At 36.2% G+C, this 13197-nt stretch overlaps 1 long non-coding RNA gene across 1 annotated transcript in view; it reads right to left on the reverse strand.

The window, feature by feature from the left end:
- LOC149678708 (uncharacterized) overlaps positions 1-13197 on the reverse strand; it is a 293673-nt gene that overhangs the window by 55639 nt on the left and 224837 nt on the right. The window lies entirely within an intron of this gene.

A 13197-nucleotide genomic window follows, 5' to 3' on the forward strand; every position in this document is an offset into this window, starting at 1 on the left:
GCTATGCATTGTTTTTATACTAGGATACGGTTCTAAACCGAAAAACCAGGACTGTGGGCTAAGAAGGCTTACTAGTTTGATTTTTATCATATATTATGACGTATCGAACAGTACTGAGTTATTTAAGAGTAAAGTCTCGTTTTTTGTTGATTTCTTGTGATTAATATGTAAAACCATTTAAAAGTTATCTTCTTTGGTGCTCATTTATTGATCGTATCCATCATTTACAGGAAAATTTAAGTTCTTTGAATATTTTGTAAATGTTGATTACTTCTGCGAACATAGAGATATTGCCCGGACTGGTCATATTCGAGATAATTAAGGTCTTCAGGTCCCTTCTGAGTTTGTTGTTCAATTTGTTGCTATATACAAAAATGTTTACGAAAACCATGCGATTTTAAGTTTGTTTTGTTCGTATATGTATATACCGGAGCCTCCGAGATGAACTAGGCCCATGCATGTCAAATTTTATGTGGGGAAATATCCAGTTTGTTATGGAAAATATTTTCACCATATATGTGTACGAGATGGCGCTTATATTACCGTTGTGAAAGGGGTCTTCCTTAAATTATCGTTGATATTTTAGGGGTCAGTCATGAAATTTTTATGATAGAGAAAAGTTTCATCCTAAAGTTAACGTAAATGTTTTTGGTGCTATTAACTTTTTAATGCATCTTTGGTTAGATTGTATGGATGACAACAAAATTAATTATTTTATTTAAGAATTGTTATTTTTAATAAAACGAAACTTCTAGAAGTTGAAAAATCAGTTTTTTTCTTACACTCCGCTTATGCTATCGCATTTCATTTCAGAATTTGAGCCACTGTTCAATTCCTTTCCTTTCTTGTTAATACTGTATTGTAAACAGTTTGGAGCCAGGCAATAACCATGATTCTTTAATTAAAATTTGATGTTAAATTATTTCAATAAAAATAATTCAGTAAGAGTAATGAAAACGTATACTTACAATCCGCGATTTTGGCCCAAATACTTAAGCAGTCGACAGGGTCACGGGGTTCAACTTTGTTTATTTTACGGTACTATAAGCGTCCCCAAGTGTAAAACCACGGCGAACTAAATTGGTTAAAAAATTATTCTGACTTCCCGACACGCATGGGCCTAGTTCATTTCGGAGGCTCCGTTATAACGCATTCAACATTTTCAGATCATTAAGGTGAAACCAGGAAGAAATATACCATAAGAAGGAATCAATCGCGTCCGTTGCTCGCCTAACCGGAAATCCCCCCTTCATGAGTGGGGGGGAAATGAAGGCGGAACTTAATATTTTATCTAACTCCATAATCTATCTCTTTTACCTTTTCGTTAAGTCTTGGATTGGTTTTTGGAACTCACGAAATCATCAGCACACTTGATTCAATTTAGAAATAATTATAGAATGAACGATTTTCAGGTAGAGACACATTATCAAAATCATCAAGTTAGGTTCAAAATCTTTAACTAACTTGTTTATGGCAATTAAAAACAACTGGCGTACCTTTTTCAGCACCACTGGCAGCCTCCTTTTTCTGTTTACTTTGCTCGATTTTTTCTCTCTAGTCAGAATACTTCATTCGTGTCTGTATGACCTATCCCTACGGGATCTAATGGGAAAGCGCAGAACAATGACGGACATGAAATAGGTGGGGCTTATTTGTCCACTGACACCGACGTAAGAGTAGAAGTCTAAAATCTCGTTTTATGCCTTCTTAAGGTATATTTCTTCTTGGTGAAACTGACTATTTCATTTTGATGATTTCCTTCGGTAAACAAGTTTAATTTATGTATATTTAAACACACCCACCTGCGCCGGTGTTATTAGTCTTTATTAAACTTTCGTTCAGTTGATTGCTTCCGTAAACATAGAAACTATATTATAATTTAAAACAAACGTCTAAATAGTTTCATTTGTATATGCTAATCATATCGACCATTTCCCAGCGGAACAGGAAAATATGGTCTCGGTCTCGCCGATTTGGTTGCGGGACTAATTGGTCTCACCGATTTGGTCTCGGGACTATATGGTATCGTGATTATTTGGTCTCGGGAATTGGTATCGTGATTATTTGGTCTGGGGACTATTTGGTATCGTGATTTTTTGGTCTCGGGACTATATGGTATCGTGATTATTTGGTCTCGGGACGGTTTGGTCTCGTGATTATTTTTTTACCTAATTCGTTGCCACCTTTTCCAAAACAATGGTTCCAATAATTCGTTGCCACCTTTTCCAAAATATTCTCCTACTAATTAGTTGCCACCTTTTCCTAAATTTTCTCCTATTAATTAGCTGACACCTTTTCCAAAATATTCTCCTATTAATTAGATGCCACCTTTTCCAAAACATTCTCCTAATAGTTAGCTGCCACCTTTTTCAAAATATTCTCCTAAGTAACTGCCACCTTTTCAAAATATTCTCCTATTAATTATCTGACACCTTTTCCAAAACTTTTCTATTATTGCTAATAAATTGTTTGTGGTAAGAGGCGGGTTTTTAATGCTCATAAAAATAATCTTCTTACCTCCAAACAAGGTTGGGTTGGGTTAGGTTAGATTTCGTTAGTTTAGGTTAGGTTTAGTTGGTTTAGGTTCGGTTAGATTTGGTTAGGTTCGGTTCGGTTAGGTAAGGTTTGGCTTGGTTAGTTTAGGTAAGGTTTGATTTGGTTCGGTTAAATTTGGGTGTTTTAAAAAATTCTGAATTGGTGATATATTTATAAAAACGAGACTTTCGTGTCCAGAGACCAATTTGTCCCGAGATCCAATTGTTCCGGGACCAATTTGTCTCGAGACCAAAGTGTCCCGAGACCCATTTGCCCCAAGACCCAATTGTCTCGAGACCCAATTGTCCCGAGGCCCATTTGTCCCTAGACCAATTTGTCCCGGGACCCATTTGTCCCAAGAGCAAATCGGGAAGACCAAATTGTCGCGTACCGTTTCCCAGATATTTAATATAAAGCTGAACATATTTTTTCTTGTCTGCTTTGAAGATACATAAAACATCGTTACATTTTAAAAATATTCCCCAATTAGTATTTCTTAAAGGCCGAATTCCATCGAAAAGGTTTCTTACGAACTGAAAACCGTGCATCGAGAGTAACAATGGAGCGACCGTGCCGATTTTCAAATCCCCGCTGGACAAAATTTTGAGAGGTTCTTACGAACTGAAAACCTTGATACGGGGGTTCTTACGAACTGAAGATAAACAATAGATATTTTCCTTCAGAGGGTCGTAAAAATCGGGAATAAAATATTTAAGAGACTTTCTATTGTTTATCTTCAGTTCGTAAGAACCCGCATAGCAAGGTTTTCGGTTCGTAAGAACCCCTCAAAATTTTGCCCCAGTGGGGACTCGAAAATTGGCACGGTCGCTCTATTGTTAAGAATCGATGCACGGTCTTCAGTTCGTAAGAACCCTTTTCGGTGGAAGTCGGCCTTTAAAGTCACATATTATCAGTAGCCAACATTATTAAGGTTTAGCTATATCGATTTGGTTAATTACTTTGTGGCTATATAGAAACATGATATGAAAGACACGCAAGTCGAAGTTTGTTTACTTGTATTCGCAAAATTATATCGCAACAACCATTACCCAGTTTATTATAGTTTGCCTTACTATTTTTAGTATGTTTATTGTTTAAGAAATCAAAATTATTCCTCTCAGAGTCGATACGACTACATACAAACTTATTTAACTAGGTGTGTAATTATTGATAGGCAACTGCGCGAGTTAAAAACAAAAAAAAATCATAAGTTTTCGCAAAATTTCCCATATAAAAGGCATGGGGTTTTATTGATCCAGCACATCGAATAGATTTAGAGATTTCAGCGAAATTTCGAAATGCTGACGAATTAACAAATAACTATTCAATATGCCTTTTCCAAGTGTCATCAAAAACCATTAAGTCTAACAATTTCATTTTAATCAATTTGAAAAGTATTACAAAAACGGTTTTCGCTGTACCAAGTTAGTTTGAAACGTCAGCACGTTCAGAGCTATTTTCTCCAATTGTCGTGCTGATTAAGTTCGTAAATTTCTGTTTTATAAAGCGAGGCACATACAAGAGTAAAACGTTCACGGAATCGTACTATAACTCGTAAATGTACTCTATCTATATTCCTATCAACAGAAGAAAATAGGGGAAGTGGGTAGCTTGGGCAACTTCGCGAGGCGTCCCGTTTACGGATTTTTCGCGCCATTTCCCTCCCCGTGGGGGTGAAGAGAGATAGGATTTTTACGCGCATTAACACACGAGTGACGTGATTCTGTGGACAGTACGGTCCTACGCCTTCCAACTGACTAGAGGCGTCTGCTAGAGGCAGTGAGGCACTCAGGCAGAATGGCAGAGGCTGGAATCGAGTGGTAAGTACTAAACTCATAACTTATTTTAAAATATATCTTTATTTTTAAATACAATTGTATTTCTAAGTTCCAGGGAAAACATTAACTTGTCCGAAGTTTTAAACTGTGATAGGGAAGAGTTCAAAGTAATAAAGTTGTATCCAAGTTGTTGTAGTTTGATTTTTAACATTGGGATTGGTTTGGGTAGATCTTACTTTTCCTTTCAACACAGCCTGAGTTTTCTTATCGGTAGTTTCCTTGTACGTTAAATCACACTGCGTACTCTTAACGACATTCATTTTATTAAATAACCGAATTTTCGTCCTTAATTAAACCAATATCCGCATTAACCCGTTGCCTGACGTAACCCTAACTCAAACTGAAGCACAGCAGAAATATAAACAGACTACACAGGTTAGTTCCACAGTTCGCTACATGGTGGCGTTCGCAATAAAATCTGGTACTATTTTATGCTTCGCGCCGATTGGCCAGATTCAAATTTTAAGGTTGGTAGGGGAATCGACCATTGTAAGTGAGAATCACTGGACGACTTGTATGGCTCAAGGCTACGGCTACCCACTTCCCCTATTTTCTTCTGCTATCAAGTTTACGTTTCTGCGTCTGAAGCACGCTGGAAAACGTAAATTGACATTATTATGGCTGTCGAAATTTGAAAACAATGACATCTATAGTATGACTCTTTCGTTAAAAAAATTAAAAAAGGATTCGCAGGGTCTTTGATGTTCGGTACAGGTTTTGGTTTTAGTCGCAATATATCAGAAGGAAAAAGAAAAAAAAAATATGGATAATTTATAGCAAATGCACCTTGACGCCGGTCTCTACTAAGGATTCCCGCCGATAGATGGCAATGTAGAACCTCAACTCTATTAGAAAATTTTTAATACAAAAATAGGATTCCCTTGGCAAAATTATAGGACTATACAGGACTCATAAATGATTAGATTTAGAGTGTGCATAATTTTATTTTATTGAGAACTTAGGATTCTTTGAATTAGCGTTACATCGCACCTATGTAGGCCTATATTCAAATACCGAAGGGCTTATACAGACTCACATTATCTAGATAATTAAACAGAGAAGGGGAAAAAATAATTTCGGTGCGTTTCGAATATTAAAAACGTTTTTTTTTTTGGGTGAGCCTGGTTATTTTACAGTGAAAAATACCCGAACACTTTAAATTAGATTTTGTAAAGTGCATTTTAAATGAGACCAGCCCTTTAAGGTTTTATCGAGCGGGTTTTATGATTACAATTCTGCAAAGTAATCAATTTTTCAATAGCTGCTTCAATAAATTTTCTATCAAAGTTTCAAGTAGGAGTAATAATCTAACGCGAGGACAGGAGATGCAGCTTCGCGGCAGAATAGACAACATATTTATCTTTGTGCTTTTGAAGAACGCGTCGTCTGCTACTCATTCTGGAGTGAGATATTGAAGAAAAACTTGAAATATGTAAACTTCAAGCACAGACTCAAGCAGTGCAACCGTGTTAGGGGAAATACCTGTCGCATTCCCGAATGCAATAGCTACACATTTTCAAATAAAAATATAAGTTTTCATCGGTTTCCCAAAGAAGAACCCGTTAAAAACTGGATTTTTGGCATGGCGCGACCGATTTTTTTAATTGACGGTGGCGCGAGCAGCTTGCCTCGTGAAGCGCGTGGTCGGGTGCGCTATGCCAGAAATTTTCTATCAAAGTTTTCCCTCTTCTCTCGTGTCGGGGGGGAAACCACGAAGAGAGAAATTTATTGAAAGAGCTATTCCGTTTTAATCTTGGAACATATTCGGACTTTGGAAGAATTTTATAGATTTCCAATTGAAATGTTATGAATTATAAGTGGATACAACTAAAATTGGACTCAGTGGCGTGTGAGCAGAGAGAATTTATAATAGGGAGTGGAAGCTCTTGCCTTTGACAGTGCTAAATACAATGTAGCTCAAACAAGTAGGCTGCTACGCTAAAACTGGCCAGGTAAATTTCCGGTCACATGACTCTCCTTTAATTTTAAAGTTTGTCCTCAATCACTGTTGGTTGTACAATTACCCCATAAGGGTTCGCGATTTCGAGTGCGACTGGCGCCATTGGAGTTATTTTATGTCAGAGGTTTCCCTTTTCCTAAAAAGGTAGTGTCCATCTCCCCTAGACCCTCTCGCAACATTCTAGACCCACCCTAGAGGGAGGGGCCACAAAAAATAGTACCGGAAATAGACCTGGCCATTTTTGTCGATCACGTGATTTTTGAGCTACATAATATTCCTCAGTTTCCACTCCCTATTATAAATTCTCTCTGATTAGACAGTTCTTGAACAAAATTAAACACTTTTAAAATAATAATTATTAAGTAAAAGTAAATTAGTTACGTTCATCATTTAAATCTGTACTTATAAAGATTTAACATAAACTATAGCCAATTTAACGTATGTCCTCTTAAATAAGATTTATTGGTTCGGTGTGAGCCGAAAGTTAATTTCAGAATTCTATAATTTCATTTCTCGATCTCAGGATCACAGCTCTTGTATGAAAAAAAAAAATGAAGAAATCATTTTGAGGCAATGGTAGTGTTTAAAGCGGTGTGTAAATGCTAACCTAGTTGTGAGACGACCATTCTAAAACGCGTCAATAGTTCATAGTTATAATTTTACTTTTATTGCTGGTGGTGATTCGAGACCTCCTGCCTACACATTTCTTTGCTGACGCGAACTTATCCTATACATGACGCCACGAGAAAATCATCGTTCAAATGTTTTAGGGCATTAAAAGTTTTTTTTATCCGTAGTTAATAATGGAATGCAAATACCGATTCTACTCCGTGAATTTTGTACCAAATACGTTAACTAGGCCTTTTATAATGCCATAATCAAAGCCATTCGAAATTGCTTTCATTCTTACAAATTAAATCTTATTTTCAGTAATTATAGCTCACACTTCACGTTGGACAATAAAATTGTACCCTCTTTATGGACTAAACATCAACGTTATTATTGTGACAAAAATATATTCAATATAATTGAATAGATCATTTAGAATTTAATCAATATTTGTCCAAAAGTTTTAAGGCTTATTCTAAATTATATCCAATCAAAAAACCATCCTTATACATTAAAGTCAGTATGAAGTCTTATCTAAGAGAGCTACCGCTCTCCTAGAATATTGGGCATTCAACACCATAACAGAATTTGATTTGCACAGTTAGTGAAGAGTCTCGGGGATAGTCTATAAGATGATGGATTTCATAAATGTCCCTCATTAAATTTGTGCCTAACATTGATCGTGTAGAGGCCGCATAATTCTGGTTTTTTTTTTTTTATATATATATATATATTGAGTTCATTTTAATATTTATTTTTATGCAAGTACAGATAAGATACCCAGTATTAATCGGGTGTTTGCCATGAAATTAACAACATTGCTAAAAGGCTCATGCCCAGAAGCCTAATTGTTTAATCCTGGACTGATTATCTTCCCTAGAAAGGGGACCGCTATCTTAACTTTTTGTATTCTATACAGCCTTGAAATTGTTTAATTCTCCGTCATGTGATACGTTGGCCTAACGTTTCTTCACTCAATTTTAAGTGAAGGCTCCGATTCATTTCAGATTAGGCTATCTTGTGAAGGATAAATTTTTATAAATAGATTTTACTCTTTTTGGTTGTTATCAACGATTACGTATCACCATGAGATTATTATAAAGACTTTCCTACTAATACTAAGGACATTCTTCTAGAAGATGTATGGTCCATAAAAGCGTTCGATGGATTTTAACGCTTAAAATCTGGTATTTTTGTTATTCGGTTATAATATAGAGACATTTGTTCGGAAATACACTTCACTTGTGTTTTGCCAGCGAACTTCGATCAAGGCCTTTTCATGTAGGGTTTGATGGTTTTACGCAATCAACGCTGCGGTTTATCGGAAACCATAGAAGTTTTAGTTAAACGCTCGATAACATCATAGCTACTAGTTTGTTAGACAAATTTCAAAAAATTATTTTAGCAAAGATTTTAGTATTATTCATCTTTAAATGGATTCATTTATTCTGGACGACTTTTGCGAAACTAAATTTTGGGTATGTTACGGGTTGTTTATTTATTTTATCAGGATTCTGTCAATGGCATTTGATAGCCTAAAAATAAGATTTAAAATTTCACTTTTGCGTTTAAAAATGTGTTTACATTATTCTAAACAGGACGCCAATTTGACTTGGTATACTGATAGTCCTGACTTCACTTCTTGTTTTCAAAAGACCATCCTGGTCTGGGTGCCATGCGGAATACTCTGGGTGTTCCTCCCATTGGAAATTGTGTTGATAGCCAAGTCGGAGCGACGAAGCTATCTTTGTTCTCATATTTCAATTACGAAAAGTGTAAGTCCTTTTACATCTAACGAGCACATAGCATCATTGTCAATGCAAATGGGATTGTACATCTGCCATGGCAAGATGCAAGCGATATATTAATTATATATTACTTTTGATTTGTGTTTTCAGCTCTTGGTTTTGTTACTGGCCACAATTAGCGCCTTAAAATTTGGTAAACAAATATACTTCGGTGATTTTCAAGTCGTTGACAATTTGGCGGTCGTCCTTCAGTTTGGAACTTATGTAAGACAATTTAAAAAAAATCCACGTCTAATGTTTCGATATTATTAAATTAAATTGAACCCGAGTGTTGCAGATCTTGGCATTGTTCCTCATAATTTACGGCAGAGGGGGTGGCGTGGGGTTGTCCGGGATCCTGACAATGTTTTGGTTTCTCTTAACACTAGCGCAAACTATCACACTGAGATCCACTATCATGAAATACTATTCTCAAGTAAGCCAATTACGGATTCTTTTACATTTTATATTTATATTACGGTAAAATATACACGTGTAATATTTCAGAACGATAAGGATGACTATTTTGAGTTGGTAATTGAGTCGGTAATTTATCCTCTAATAGTAATTACCCTCGTACTACACACACTAAGCGACACCTCTCCACTCTACGAGAAACATACGTACGCAATCGAAGCCAAAATGGTAATTATCCACACATTTTATAATAAGTTGTTTCTATATTTTAAGTTTGATTCTGGTTGCAACACTGTTAAAAAACTATGTTCTATATTGATCAAAGTTGTGTTCATTGGAGTATCCCCGCACGAGCATAGCGTTTTGTTCAATGCAGAACACTAAACGAGTGTGCAAAACAAAACGTGTTCATTGGAGTATCCCATACGAGCACAGCGTTTTGTTCAATACAGAACACTAAACGAGTGTGCAAAACAGAACGCGAAAAGGAGTGTTCAAAGCTGAACGCAAAACGAGTGTTTAAAACTGAGCGCAAAACGAGTGTTCAAAACTGAACGCAAAACGAGTGTGCAAAACTGAACGCAAAACGAAAGTTTAAAACTGAGCGCAAAACGAGTGTTCAAAACTGAAGGCAAATCGGTTGTTCAAAACTTAACGTAAAACAAGTGTTCAAAACTGAACCCTAAACAGTAAGATGCACGTTATGTTGTTCAATAAAGAACTCGTGTTTGATCAACCAACAAATAACATCTGTTCTATGGCGTGGCTGGTATTCGTTTAAAAAATAACTCGTGTTTGTTCGATGACGCACTGCAGGTTTTCGTTTTTGAAAGAACTCGTGTTGATTATTAGATAAATGTAATATCACGCTTTTTGAAATGGAAACCTGACCTAGTCATAGTTGACAATACACATAATTTTACCTCTCCGAGTGACTATTATGTCACGGAGAGGTATCATACTGGACGTGTCTGTGTGTGTCTGTCACCGCGTTCGCAGTTGGCAAATTGGAGTAAACGTGTTCGCAGAAAGAAATTTTTGGCTTCTTCTCCCATAATTAGGATTAAGAAATACGCGGCGGTCTTCTATTGGTTTACGAAAAACGTCTAGTCTCTCAATGGCATCGATTCCACCAGAGTTCAAGTAATTGCGGATTTCCTTATCGTTTATTGTGAATCAATCCCATTATATACCCCAAATTTCCAAAATTGTTAGAGGCATACGCTTAAATTCAAACGTCAACAATATCTATGTTTAAAATTATTTTAGGAATAACGTTCTTAAAACGATTTAACAAGAATCAAGGTAAATTAATGACTATTAAAATAATTAAAATCAATTATATTTATTTAATTATTTAAGAAAAGCCTGTTAATTGCGTCTCGACTCGGAGAGGTTTATTTTGGTTTCCCAACTTTTAAATAAACTAAACGGCGTGTAATGATTTTGATACTTACTAACAAGCGTATGTAAGTAAATGAAAAGAAAACCCGCGTTTTACACATGGCAAAAATTATCCTGTCTTTAGGGCGTACATGACTTAAAATTTAAGGAAATAAGGTATTTTAACCCACCTTCATTCAATCCAAAAAACGACGATTTTGAACATAACGTTGATATAAAATTTAAACCTATTGGTTTTGTGGTATATAGTCTGTGACGTCAGTTTCCTGTCTTGGTTCCTTGGTTCCAAATTAAACAAACGAAAACTGTTCGACGGAATCTTTGTTCACAGAAAAAAAAACAATACCATTCCACCTTTAATCAGTCTAGTTTATGCATGGCGTAATACTTTTTTGTTCGAAATTGAACGACATACTTTGAACGATTCTAGTCCATGACGTCATTAATTGTTTTGATTCTAAACTGAATGAAAAATTGGCACGATTATAGTATTTGACGTCATTAATTGTTTTGATTCTAAATTGAATGAAAAATTGGCACGATTATAGTATTTGACGTCATTTTCTGTTTTTGGTTCTAAATTGAACAAACTCATAGTCATTGAACGAACCATTGAGTGCACTGAACAAACTTTGAGTTTTGTTCAATCTAGAACGCTACTATCTATTACGAACGGGTTGTGAACGGCTGTATTTAACAGTGCAGTAGTTTTAGTTTTCTCGCTTTAGCTTTCAGCATTGATATAAATAAATACTGACGTATAATGTATAGACAAATTCGTTTATTACAAATAGAGAAACCAATACACAGGGGCGATGCCGCCATTGGGGTATCCTCCCTCTCGCAAAGAAACCTCTGCCATCGTTAGGGTTAAGATTTAGGCTGCGATCAGCTAGGGTTGCGAGAAACGTCTAGCCTCCTAATGGCAGGGCTTCCACCAAATGTTCACGAAATTGCGGCTTTTCTTATCATTTACTGTGAATCAATCGCCTTATTGTAACCTTCCGTAATAATTCAGGGACCTCCTGGGTTTCTACTCCAGGGGTGTTAAGGTGCGTTTTCAAAGGCGCGTGTTGAGGGTATTTTTTTAGCGAGAAGGGGACCGCGCGTTTTTTTTTTTCTCGCCAAGAAATTTTCTTTTTCTCGCTATCGCTTGCGCTAGCGATACGTTTTTGTCAACCGTTTTCATGTGCGCCATAAACGTGCATAGAGAGAGCGTTAAGCCAAATGTTTCAGTAAATGTTTTACATTAGTTTTCTAAATTATGAACATTTTAGCTGAAGAAAAACACCTATATAAACAAAGAAACGTACTATTCATCTCCATTTTCGTCGCTACTACCATCCATTTATTCTCTTTAAATCTGTGTGGCGATTAGCTCCATATAATGTCTCTTTTTCTAACTAAATCTATAAATTTTTTTCTTTTCATCTAAAACTCTTTTATTTTCAGCTCGAATCAGTTATATATTTTCGTTTATTAAGAATTTTTTTACCCATTTTTATATTCACTTTTAAAACTCGGAATAATTAATCTTAAAACGTAGACTTTTAAGTCTCGCGCTGCACTTAAAAACACGCGCCAAAGTTTTCGACGTTCCTATTGGCTACGAAAAATATGACATCACAAACATTAAGCGAGAAAGAAAAACGCTTAGCGAGAATATCTAATTGAATCTGATCGGAGCGGGTAGCGATTTTTTTCCCCGCTCGCGGCTTTTACTCGCTCCCGCAAAAAATATCGCTTTAATGAAAACGGTTGCTCGCGGAGCGGGTGCGAGAATTTTTAATTTTTTCTCGCACCCGCTCGATTTTTACCCTCAACACGCGCCTTTGAAAACGCACCTTAAGGTTACATAGAGGATTAACACACAGAGTTACCTCTGACCTTTCCCCGTACTATATAAGCATCGACTGCTTATCACTATTAAGTCAGTTCTTCTTTACTACTAAGATGTAGTAGTGTGCTCGAGCATAGGGCGTCTTCGCCCAAGTATTGGACTTCATCGTAATTGTAATTATTATTTAATTCTTTAGTTATAATAAATGCAAGTCGGCATTTATAATTTAGTTAGTTTAATAAAGTATGATTGAACCTAAGGAACAGTATAGTTATTCTTAGTAATAGCCAAGGCTTTTATGGCCACGTGGGGCGAGTTTAGTAATCTCGCAAGCGTGGTTACATTATATACCCTAAATTTGGGAAACCAAAAAAAACCTTTCGAGAGAAGTCCATTAAATTAGCTTAGGAAGTAAGCAATTACAATAGCTGGTATGAGGTACGTCTCTGCTGGAGTAAGAACTCCTTTTACCTCCATGGATGGGGGGTTAGTTTTTCCCCCTTTCCTAACCTTGTTAGAAATCTCGAGCTCCTCTCTTAGAAGTCTTTTTTCACGTGAGCGGGGGCGTGACTTCTTCAGCCCATGAATGCTGGATCTCTAAAGTGTCTGGAAAAACTGGGTAGATCCTTCTATATAGCACGTTTGCTTTATACAAATGTTTTTTAAAAAAAGGATCGGCCACTGTCGTTAAATTTTTTTTCAATAGGTTTATAAAGAATCATAAATATCCGAATCTCCGAATCACCTTGAATGTTGCCAAATTCACATCTCCCATCCCTTCTCCTGATGCTATGCTAGAGAGGGCTC

Source organism: Phalangium opilio, unplaced genomic scaffold (assembly GCF_054372755.1).
Source record: "Phalangium opilio isolate 3A_F unplaced genomic scaffold, DU_Popi_V2 ptg000042l_1, whole genome shotgun sequence".
Taxonomy (NCBI): domain Eukaryota; kingdom Metazoa; phylum Arthropoda; class Arachnida; order Opiliones; family Phalangiidae; genus Phalangium; species Phalangium opilio.